The sequence below is a fragment of the Dromiciops gliroides genome, chromosome 2 (genome assembly GCF_019393635.1).
Source record: "Dromiciops gliroides isolate mDroGli1 chromosome 2, mDroGli1.pri, whole genome shotgun sequence".
Lineage (NCBI taxonomy): Eukaryota > Metazoa > Chordata > Mammalia > Microbiotheria > Microbiotheriidae > Dromiciops > Dromiciops gliroides.
In genome coordinates this window covers 411,440,833-411,452,888 of record NC_057862.1, presented here as the reverse complement: position 1 = coordinate 411,452,888, position 12,056 = coordinate 411,440,833, and positions in this window count along the sequence as shown.

Here is a 12,056-nt window from a genome sequence, read left to right as displayed (position 1 = left end):
CAACACACATGTGAAAATTAATCCTTGCTCAGCCTCCCTCAGCCCCATCTAGGTCAGGCACAAGGTCGTTCCCATGAAACTGCTTCCCTTCATTCCTGAGGAGGCACTGGGCTATGATGTTAAATGGGACCCCACCTCAGAAGGGTAGGCAGGCTCAGAGGAGCTGATATCCAGCCAGTCACTGCCCATTTCCATTAAGTCTGGTTCTTTAATATGGAAAATTAGAAGCGAAGGGCTGTGTCCCCCCTTCTGCACATGGATCCATCTCCCATTAGCACTAATAAGCAGCCCTCAGTTTGAGCAGAGTGCAGGGGTGGGGTAGATAGAGGAAGGGAGACCCCCCCTAAGAATATAATTTTTCTAGCGTACTTAATTCTATTTACTCATTAGTCTAATTATTATACCCACTGAGGTGTGTATAAAACCATGGGAAGTGCTGGGCCACGCATACAAACTGCATATGCATCTCTCTACACTGTAGTGGAGATGCTAGCTTATTGTATAAAGTAAGATGACTGGGGGCATTATAGGATGCTAGTAGAGCAGAATGGGAAAGGACCTTAGAGATGATCTACAATCTAGTTGCAACCCCTTCATTTTACAGATGAGGAATTTGGAGCTCTGACAAGAATTGAAGTGATTGAGATAATGAAGTCATTGAGGATAGGGATACCTTTCCTTATTTCTCTATCACCCTGGGCAGTGTGGTGTAGTGGAGAGAGGGCCAGTCTTCAAATCCCAAAGACAGGGGCCAATTCCTGTTTCTGAGAATGGTCATCACACCATTATCACCAACTGCTAATGGGGAATGGGCCAATCCATCACCCTCTAGCTGCACTCACCATCGTTACCATCGTTGTGATATCCCACATGAAAACATCCCTTCCTGGTTACCACTACCCTTTATTGATTGCCTTTCCCCCAATCAGAAAGTAAGCTCCTTGAGGGAAGGGACAAAGCTTCTTTTGTATTTATATCCCAAGCTACTTAGAATAGTCTTTCTCCCTCATAGCAAGCACTTAGTAAATTCATTTTTGTTCATTCAGATTAGTTGTGCGATCATGAAAACTCACAGTCTCTAAGTGACTCTAGGCAACTCTATAAAATAAGTTGTAGATTAGTTGCTAATTTGTATTGATGGAAGGAGTTTCCTCTTCCAGGGGCTCCCTCCCATGGATGAGAGGTATGGACTACCTTCCCTTTTCCCCTTCCCCAAGCAACAACACCATCAAACTCAACCTCTCTGTATGCCAGAGACAGTACTCTGTACACGGTATGGATCGGAGCAGGATTGGACCTGTGGTTTGATTGGGACAGTGACCTTCTGGATAAGAAATTCCCAGTATCAATGAAGGTTAGCACCTTTTTTGCCTGAATGAACTACTTTGAGAATTCCCCAACTTCTCCATCATGTGCCAGGAAGCTCTATATTGGGGAAATCCTGTAAGATCTCCTCATATCAATGTCCTTGGTCTCTCTGATTGGAGGGTGGGCTATAAGCTCCAAAATCTCCATCTAAGGCTTAGACTAGACATCATTTCTCACCTGGCTGCACTACTCTGGGGCATCTTTGCCTTCTGTACCATGCCCTAGCATGGGGCACCATCCCTCTCCCCCTCCACTTTTCAACTTCCCTTTGTGTGTTGTCTTCCCCTGTTAGATTGTAAGCTTCTTGAGGGCAGACACCATATTTTTTATTTTTGCTTCTTTAGTGCTTAGTATAGTGCCTAGCATATAGTAGCTACTTAATAAATGTTTATTAATTATAGATTATTCTCTGCAACATATAATTTTAGAGAGTTGCCTAAAACATTGAAAGCTTCCCCCCCCCCCACCCCAGGGCAATGACTTGCCTAGGGTCACACAGCTAGTATGTGTCAAGTGTCTGAGGTCAAATTTGAACTCAGGTCTTCCTGAATCCAGGGTTGGTGCTTTATCCACTGCGCCACCTAGCTGCCCCTAGCACTGAAAGCTTTTTGCCAAAGGTCTCACACACATGTTATGTGTCAGGTCAGACTCCTGGACTGCTTCTCACTGTACATCATAGGTGTTTAATAAATGTTCATATGAATGACTTGTACTAGGTTACACACATTAGCTAGAGCTAGAATACAAGTCTTTAGGCTCTCGGGCAGGGAACACTCCTCTAATAATAGTTAATAATAGTAAGCACTATAGAATTATTAGCTATGTGCCAGGTACTGCATTAAGTGCTATCCAATTGTTATCTCATTTGATCCTCACAACAACCCTGGGAAGGTGCTATTATTATTATTCCAATTTTACAGATGAAGAAATTGAGGCAAATAGAGTATAAGTGACTTGCCTATGGTCACACAGCTAATAAGTGTTTATGGCCACATTTGAACTCAGGTCTTCATGACTCTACCTACATGACTCAACTAGCCGAACTTAGCTAGTCCTCTCTGTGACTCTGAACTCCTCCCAAAAGTTCCCTTTGAGGGAAGACTCCAGCCACAAGGAGAGAAACTGACATCTTATTTCATGGACTCTTCAAACTAGTGCCCATTCCTATCAGGGAAACAATTGGCTTCTTTCACAGCAAAGTCTGTGACCTTTTGAAAAGCTGCTGAAAGCCCAGAGTTGTTGAAACTCCTTTTAGGCTCCACCAGGCCCTGGGGAAATCCTTACCCTGGCTTTGTGGTGCTGGTGCTCTGATGTTATAAAAACCATATTTCAAGAGTCTCTGACAGTTCATGCTTGAAAGCATGCCAAGAGTGTCTTCACTGTGCGTGCCATATTTGTTTTCCCTCGGAGCGAGGCTGATAAGCACTGACATTACAGGATATTATATTTGACCTGACATACATTAGGAGATAGTCATAAAAATCTCACCACCATCAACAGCATTAGGCGGCATCCTGATTATTCCCTGCCAGTGCTATACACTTGTTATTATTTAGTGTTTATAGGGCACTTTATATTGGTGGAGCCCACGACAGGAAAGGTTATTGGTACCCTCTCCACATTCTGAGCATACCTGCAAGGGACAACAGAGCTGTTCAGTTAAGCTTTGAGAGGGAGGCCACATATTGGGCTTATGACCTTGTGTTTACATGTTTGAAGAAAGGAGCAAAAGTTCATGGGATGGTTTTTCACATGTATGTGGCCGAAAAGCACCTTGTATCTCAAGGTTTGGTATAAGCTAACAGCACCTTAGGAGAGAAGAGAAGGAGATAGTTTGGGCAAGCCAGCCTAGTTGAAGCATTAAGGTACCCTGAAGGAGTGGGGAGAGGTGGTATGTCAGGTAAGTGAATCCAAAACCACCATTTAAACCACCACTTCTCTTTTAAGAATCTGACATAAATAGTCCAAGATTCTGAAGCCAAGAGCCTAGGGAATAAAAGTACCCTGCAGACCACTGGCCCTGCTTCTAACCTAGCTCTGAAGACATCATTGAAGGGAGAAGTCACTGTGGAGAAGGGGCACACCTTACTCAACACCACCTCCACCCATTGTTGACCAATTACCACCAGCTGGTTGGTAAGCCAAAGAGCCCTGAGAGTGTCTGTACTGTCCTCCCAAGACAAGACCCACAGCTGTTGTCATGAGAATCAACCCTTCTGGAGAAGACTTCTGCCACCCCACCAATGACCACTTATGGGTCAAGCAAGCCAGCCTAGCTAGAGCATCAAGAAACTCTGAAGGAAAAAAAAGGATGTGTCAGGTTTTAGGTAAATCAAACCCCTTCTGCCATCTTGACCACCTGCCACTTCCCATGATATTCAGATGGAAATTTCCCAGGACTCTGAACCCAAGAATCTTGGTAATAGAAATGCCCCCAAGAACACAAGCTCTGGTTCCAGCTCAGGCCTCATTGCCATTATTGAAAGAAAGAATCACTGTGGTAGTACAGGGCCTGACCCCTTTCCTTGCTACAATCAAGACAAACAAAAAAAAATTAATAAACATTTTTATTTAAAGTTTTGAGTTCCAAATTATGTCTTTCCCTTTCCTTCTCCTCCCTGAGGTGGTAAAAAATCAGATATAGTTTATACATGTGCAATTATGTAAAACATTACCATATTAGTCATTTTGTATAAGGAAACTTGAATAAAAGGAAAAAAATGAAAAGAAGTGAAAAATAGCATGCTTCAGTCTGTGTTCAATCAATATTAGTTCTTTCTTTTGTAAAGAATTAATTGTTATTTGAGGTTTTTATGGCCCCATCTTTTGGCTGGAGTTTGAGGAGACCTTGGCACGCACACTGGCCTGGGGGCTCTGTGGACAGCATGGTGCTTGCTCCACCCACTGGTCGTAGCCATCACCATGGTGCTGGCACCTCATGTCATCACCACTCGCCGACGTCTACATGGGCCTGGCAAAATTATAATCATTGGAAGCCTAGTGAGGGCAGTCATGTGACTATCAGATCGGCCAGCTAATTGGCTGGGGGCTGCGTGTGGTCAGTCTGGGGTCTGCTGGGAAGAAGGGAGGATTTCCGCCATTCTAGCTTGAAGCTGCTTAGCTAACACTCCCCAATTAAAAATTGGTTCCCACACTTTGGAGAAGGATTGTGTGCTTCATCATTAGTCTTTTAGGATTGTCTTAGATCTCTGTATTTCTGACAGTAGCTAAGTCATTCACAGTTCTCATTCAAACAATATTGGTCACTGCACAACATTCTCCTGGTTCTGCTCACTTCACTATACATAAGTTCATATACATCTTTCCAGGCCATTCTGAAATCATCCTGTTTCCCATTTCTCATAGAGCAATAATATTCTATCACAATTGTTTACCACAGTTCATTTTGCCATTCCCCAATTGATAGGCATTCCTTTGATTTCCAATTCTTAGCCACAACAAAAAGAACTGCTATAAATAATTTTATACAAATAAGTATTTTTATCGTTTTTGGGAAATCTTTGGGATATAAACCCTGCAGTGGTATTGCTGGATCAAAAGATATGCACAGTTTGATAGCCCTTTGGACATAGTTCCAAATTGCTCTTCAGAATGTTTACAACTACACCAACAGCTGATTAGCATCCCAGTTTTCCCACATCTCCTCCAACATCCAATATTTTCCATTTTTGTTATATTTGTCACTCTGGTAAGTATGAGATGATCCCTCACAGTTATTTTAATTTGCATTTATCTGATCAATAATGATTTAGAACATTTTTTTCATATGACTATAGATAGCTTTGATTTCTTTGTCTGAAAATTGCCTGTTCATATATATATATATATATATATATATATATATATATATATATATTTACCATGTATCAATTGGGGAATGACCTGTATTTTTATAAATTTGACTAATTTCTGTATATATTTGAGAAATGAGGCCCTTTTTCAGAGAATTGTTTCAAAAATTCTTTCTCAGTTTTCTGCTTTCCAGTTTTGGTTTCATTAGTTTGTGCAAAATTTTAAAAAAATTATATAATCAAAATGATCTATTTTACATTTTGTAATGCTCTCTATATCTTCTTTGGGCCTAAATTTTTCCCCTGTCTATAAATCTGACAGATAAGTTATTCTGTGCTCTCTTAATTTGCTTATGGTATCACCCTTTATGTGTAAATCATGTACTCACTTTGACCTTATTTCAGTATATGGTGTGAGATGTTGGTCCATACCTAATATCTGCCATACTCTTTTCCAATTTTCCCATCAGTTTTTGTTAAATGATGAGTTTTTGTTCCAATAGTTTGGATCTTTGGGTTTATCATATACTAGATTACTATAGTCATTTGTTGTTTGTTGTTTTTGTTTTTTGGGGTTTTTTTTTTTGGGGGGGGGCTTTGCAGGGTAATGAGGGTTAAGTGACTTGCCCAGGGTCACACAGCTAGTAATTATCAAGTGTCTGAGGCTGGATTTGAACTCAGGTCCTCCTGAATCCAGGGCCGGTGCTTTATCCACTGTGCCACCTAGATGCCCCATAGTAATTTATTGTAGAGTAATTTCTACCTATTGCATTCCACTGATCCACCACTCTATTTCTTAACCAGTACCAGATTGTTTTGATAATTATTACTTTATAATACAGTTTGAGATCTGGTACTTCTAGACCACCTTTCACATTTTTCATTGATTCTCTTGATTTCCTTAATCTTTTGTTCTTCCAGATGAATTTTGTTATTATTTTTCTAGCTCTATAAAATATTTCTGAGAGTTTGATTGATATGGAACTAAATAAATAGATTTCGGTAGGGTTGCCATTTTTTATTATATTGGCTCAGCCCACATATGAACAATTACTATTCTTCCAGTTGTTTAGATCTGACTTTATTTGAGTGAAAAGTGTTTTATAGTTGTATTCATACAGTTCTTCGGTTTGTCCTGGCAGGTAGACTCCCAAGTATTTTATATTGCAAGACTAACTCTTGACCAACATCATCAGTGTAAAAAAATCCCTTAGTTGGGGAGAGGGAAGAATAAGCAATTATACCAACTACTTAGTGCCAGATACTACTAAATACTTTACAAATATCATCACATTTGATCTTCACAACAACACTGAGATAGGTGGTATTATTATTCCCATTTTATAATTGAGGAAACTGAAGTAAGTGATTTGTCTAAAGTCAAGACAACTAGTAAGTATTTGAGGTCATGTTTGAACTCATGTCTTTCTGACTCCAGGCCCAGCACTCTACCCATTTCATCACTTAGCTGTCCTAAAGAGAAGTTTTATGAATTGCTGTGGTCAAAAAAAGAAAAACCATCACCTGGTAACCCACCTCTCAGATGGGCTTCTCCAAATAAAGCTAGCCAGTCCTCAGACAGCTGATACACAATCCATCACTGGTCTCATATTTCATTCCTTTCTACCAGGTAGGGCCTGTTGGAGCTTGCATTTTATTGACATCACCTTCAAGAAGCCAGGGGGTCAGGGGCAGCTAGGTGGCACAGTGGATAGAGCACCAGCCCTGGAGTCAGGAGGACCTGAGTTCAAATCTGGCCTCAGACACTTAACACTTACTGGCTGTGTGACCCTGGGCAAGTCACTTAACCCCAATTGCCTCACTAAAAAAAAAAAGAAGCCAGGGGGTCATCATATTCCTAAAACATTGTTTCATCCAGGCCACTTCTTGCCCATAAAGCTCCAGTGGCTTCCTGTAACTTCTAGAATTAAATACAACCTTTTTATTTGCCATCTACAGGCCTTCATAACCCAGTCCAGTTTACCTTCTTAGGCTGATTCCATGCTTCTCTTCAAGCAAGAGATAATACTTCAACTGAAAATACAGATGAGTTGTAGATGGGCCATGAGAAAAAGAGAGGGAGTAGGATTCCAGGAATGGAGAAGAGCCTTGTGAGCTGGGGACGGGACCCTAGTATATATCAGAGAAGTTGATGAGGCAGTTGCTGCCTGTAAGATGCCAACATACTAGCTAAGGAGACAATATTCAATTATGTGAAAACATTAGGGAACAATCTAAGGCAGTGCACCACTATTTAGTACTCACAGATTTGTAGACAGAGGTGTAGTGCAAGTGGTTGGGCACAGGTGGGGTAGAATTTGAGCCAGAGAAGTTGAGAGATACATCAGGAATATCGGCTTCAGAGGGTAGCTCATTTTGGAAGTGATAGACTCTCCCTCTGTCCTTTCGACCAGTGTCTATATTTTCTCAGACAAGACAAGTCATCTCCCATCTCCATCCCTTTCCTTTCCTTGGTAGTCCCCCAGGCATGGAACTCTCTGCTGCCTCATGTTCAACCCCTGTTTTTTCCTTCATGTTGAAGCTAAAGTCCTCTCTTCTGCAGGAAGGCTTTCCTGATCTCCTTTCATGCTAATGCTTTCCTTCTGAGACTACCTCTAATTTACCCTGTACATAATCTTGTCTGTACATAGTTATTCCCATGTTTTCTCCCTCATTAGACTGTGATTGACTTGAGAGCAGGGACTTCCTCTCCTTCCCCCTTCCCACCCCCTTTCTTTGTGTCCCCAGTGCTTAGCACAATGTCTGGCACATAGGAGTCCCTTAATAATTCATGATGATTTGTTGATTTGCACACTTCCTAAGGAATCTAATTCCATATACCTCATGCTGGCCAGCAGGAATATTGCACTGCGCTCTTGCCACCATTATCTGGCTGTGTTTCCATAATGTTGGCAAAGTAACAGCTCTAGGAATGCCTTTCGGGGAAACTTTGCAAAAGATCTTGTGATGCTGAACCACTTGGGTGATGCTAGGTTTGGAGACATAGAATCATATCATGGAAGGGACTTGAAAGATAGTCTAGTTCACTCCTGAAATTTACTGGGAGAAGAAACGGAGGCCTAGAAAGATTAAACAGACATTCCTAAGGATATGCTGTGGCAAATAGCAGAGTTGGGATGAGAACCAAGCATTAAATATGGAGTCAGAAAACCAGGTTCAAAATAGCAGTTCAGCTTTTTAACATTTGTGTGACCTTCAGCAAGTCCCTCCTCTTTTCTAGGATTCAGTTTGCCCATCTGCAAAATGAGGATGTTGGACTAAACTCAGTGGTTTTCCTCTGGGATCTGTGGCTTAAAATATTTTAATAACTATATTTCCTCTTTTGTATTTCTTTTTCTTTTTTTTTGGTGAGGCAATTGGGGTTAAGTGACTTTCCTAGGGTCACACAGCTAGTAAGTGTCAAGTGTCTGAGACTGGATTTGAACTCAGGTCCTCCTGACTCCAGGGCTGGTGCTCTATACACTGTGCCACCTACCTGCCCCTTTTGTATTTCATTTTATGTATTTACAAATATTATTCTGAGAAGGGATCTCTTGGCTTCCTTAGAATGCCAAAGGACTCCACAACAATGATGACAACAACAAGAAAATTAGAATTTCTCGATTAAGGTGCCTTCAAACTCTCAGATTTAGTGATTCTCTGATTAGAAATCCAAGGCTTCTTCCACTATGTACCAGAATATCGTCAATGTCTTCACAAAATGAATTCCCAAGTAGAGTGCAGGGTTTCCATCACTGAGGACCCAGCCCCATCCTCTCCCTTTGCCAGATCCAAGTCTCTGTAACTCTCTCACACTTAGTATTCACGAGGCTTGAGGAGCATTTGAAAGAACATGTTGCTGCTGTCAGAGAGTTCTGTGCTTGCTTATACGACTGACTTGAAATGGAAGGACAGAATCAAACACTTATTTCTTTAGCCATATGGTTAGACAGTATGGGCAGAAGGGAAAGAGGAATTGTCACAAATAATTATTGCAATTTTCCCTGATATGCAAAGGGACAGTCTAGCAACAGCATCTGAGCATTCATGTCCCCATGGGGAGGCTCTAGTTTAATGCCCCATCATCCCCAGAGTTCTTTTATCCAGGGACCCAAATTGAGGCAGAAAAATCCTAAGAACTCTGTTTCAGTTTTGATATTTAGACAGAGCAGGGAAGGTTCAGCCCTGCTGAGTATGGAGGACAGCCTCTTCCCATGATGGACTTGAGGCAAAGGTTATTTATCAGTGTTCTAGGAGAGAAGGGACAAATTTGTGATGAACTTTAGGTCCACCCTGGCTCTTGGAAGCTTCTGTTTAGATTGAGGCAAGAGCTATTTCAGGGAAGGGAAAGATAGATACCAAGAAATGTTACAAATTTTATTTTAAGCCAGTTCAGTTTGCTAGGGCTCAGTGACATTAGGAACAGAAAGAATAGCCATCATTACTGCCCATTTTTGTACCTCCCCACCCATAGATCCTGGGTAATATTGTCTATCAAGAGCAACCTTTTCCCTCCCAACATATAAAAATGAGGACTATTCATATATGATGTGTGCAAAATATGAATATGAAGAACTGGTGTGCAGCCAAATTTGTGATGGGAGGGTGGAATGAGGGAAGAGAGGTGGAAAGAGGGAAGAGAAGTGAAGAAAGGGCACTCAAAATCATGTCAGGTGAGTGATTTTGGAAACAAGACATCACTTTGAAGCAGTTTGGTATCCTGGACTGCAAGTTAGAAGACTTGGATTCTAGTCCTTCCAAACTTTGATGCTATATACATGTATGCGGTATATATAGATAATTTTTTAGAATTTAAAATTTTAATTGTTGTCTTTTGGTTTTTATATAACTTTTATTTCCAAATATCTCTCCCCTACTAGGTGAGAAAACAAAAAGAAATGAACAAATGAAATAAAAAAATAAAAAGAAATAGAAAAAAAGAAATCAGTTCAGCAAAATTAGATAATATCAATTGCCTAACAGTACATGCAGTTTTCCATACCTATGCTGCCCCTACCCCACCTCTCCAATAAAGGGAAGGAGGTACAGTACATGTTTGTTGGGCTTGGTCATTAAGTAATTTAAATTTCATAGGAAGGAAGAGAGAAAAAAATTTTTTATATATAATCAACCCATACATTACAAATATTTTCTCATTTGATCCTCACAGCAGTCTCACAAGGTAGATGCTGTAATTATTCTAATTTTACAGGTGAAAAAACTGAGGCAGACAGAGGTTAAAGATCATACAGCTAGGGGGCAGCTAGGTGGCGCAGTGGATAGAACACTGGCCCTGGATTCAGGAGGACCTGAGTTCTAATTTGGCCTCGGACACTTGACACTAGCTGTGTGACCCTGGGCAAGTCACTTAATCCCCATTGCCTTGCAAAAAAAAAAAAAAAAAAAAAACCCAAAACTGAAGGATCATACAGCTAGTGTCTAAAGCCAAATTTGAACTCTGGTCTTCCTGACTCTGGACTAAGCATTCTATCCACTGTACCACTTAGCTGTCTCATAGCTTTTAGATTTGTTGTGATTGTTGTTTTCATTTCCATTGTTGTAGTCATTTTTAATGTTGTTTTTCTGCTTCTGCTTACTCCACTTTGCATTAGATCACAATATTCCCATGGTTCTCTGAATTCTTCATATTTATTGTTTCCTGCACACAGAGAATTATGGTGGTTTGAGACTGGTAGACAAAGCCTAAGGGAAGTCTAGAAACAATTGTAACTTCAAAAAATCTGGTAAGGGGGTTGATTGTTTTTTTGTTCCATCCTCATACTTTTTGACCTCTTGGCATCTCTTGACTACCTCTTAGAAACTTTCTCTTCTCTTCCTTGGCTTTTTTATAATACCTCTGCAATATCTTTAAGATCTGTATCCTTCTTTTCAATCAGGCAGCCATTCGGTCATCACTGGCTCCCCTGGATTATTGTAATAACCTCCTAATAGGTCCCCTTGCTTCCAGTTTCTCTCCTCTCCAATTCATCCTCCACCAGTGACCAAAATAATCATACTCATAACAATCATCCATGTCATACCCTACTCAAAATCTTCAGTGGATCCCTAATGTTTCTGGGAGGAAAAAACACCTCCCCATCTAAAGCATTTAAAATCCTTCACAATTGGGCTCTAGCTTACCTTTACAGACTCATTTCACATTACTTCCCTTCACACAGTATATATTACAGTCAGTCTGCATCACTTGCTGTTCCTCAAACTAGGCATTCTATCCCCTCTCTTTCATCTCCGCTCCAGTCTCTTCTTTTTTGTGGGGCAATGAGGGTTAAGTGACTTGCCTAGGGTCACACAGCTAGTAAGTGTCAAGTGTCTGAGGCCGGATTTGAACTCAGGTACTCTTGAATCCAGGGCCGGTGCTTTATCCACTGCGCCACCTAGTTGCTCCTCCCCTCCAGTCTCTTAGAAGCCTCAGCTCTCTTCAAGACTTGACTCAGCTGCTACCTCCTACTCACAATCTTTCTTTTCTTTTTTGGCGAGGCAATTGGGGTTAAGTGACTTGCTCAGGGTCACACAGCTAGTAAGTGTCAAGTGTCTGAGGTCATATTTGAACTCAGGTCCCCCTGATTCCAGGGCCGGTGCTCTATCCACTGTGCTACCTAGCTGCCCCCACAATCTTTCTTAATACCCCCAGATGCTAGTGCTTTATCCTTTTATAATTATATTATATTTACTCATCTACATATATGTTATATACCTACACCCTCAAATCTAAGTTTCTAGAGGGCAGGGCCTGTTTGGGGGGTTGTTTTTGTTTGTTTTTCCTTTGTATCTCTGGCAAACCCAGCAAGTGCCTTGCACACAGTAGGCATTCTAAACGAAATTGAATAGAATTGAGGATGGGGATGGAGATGGACA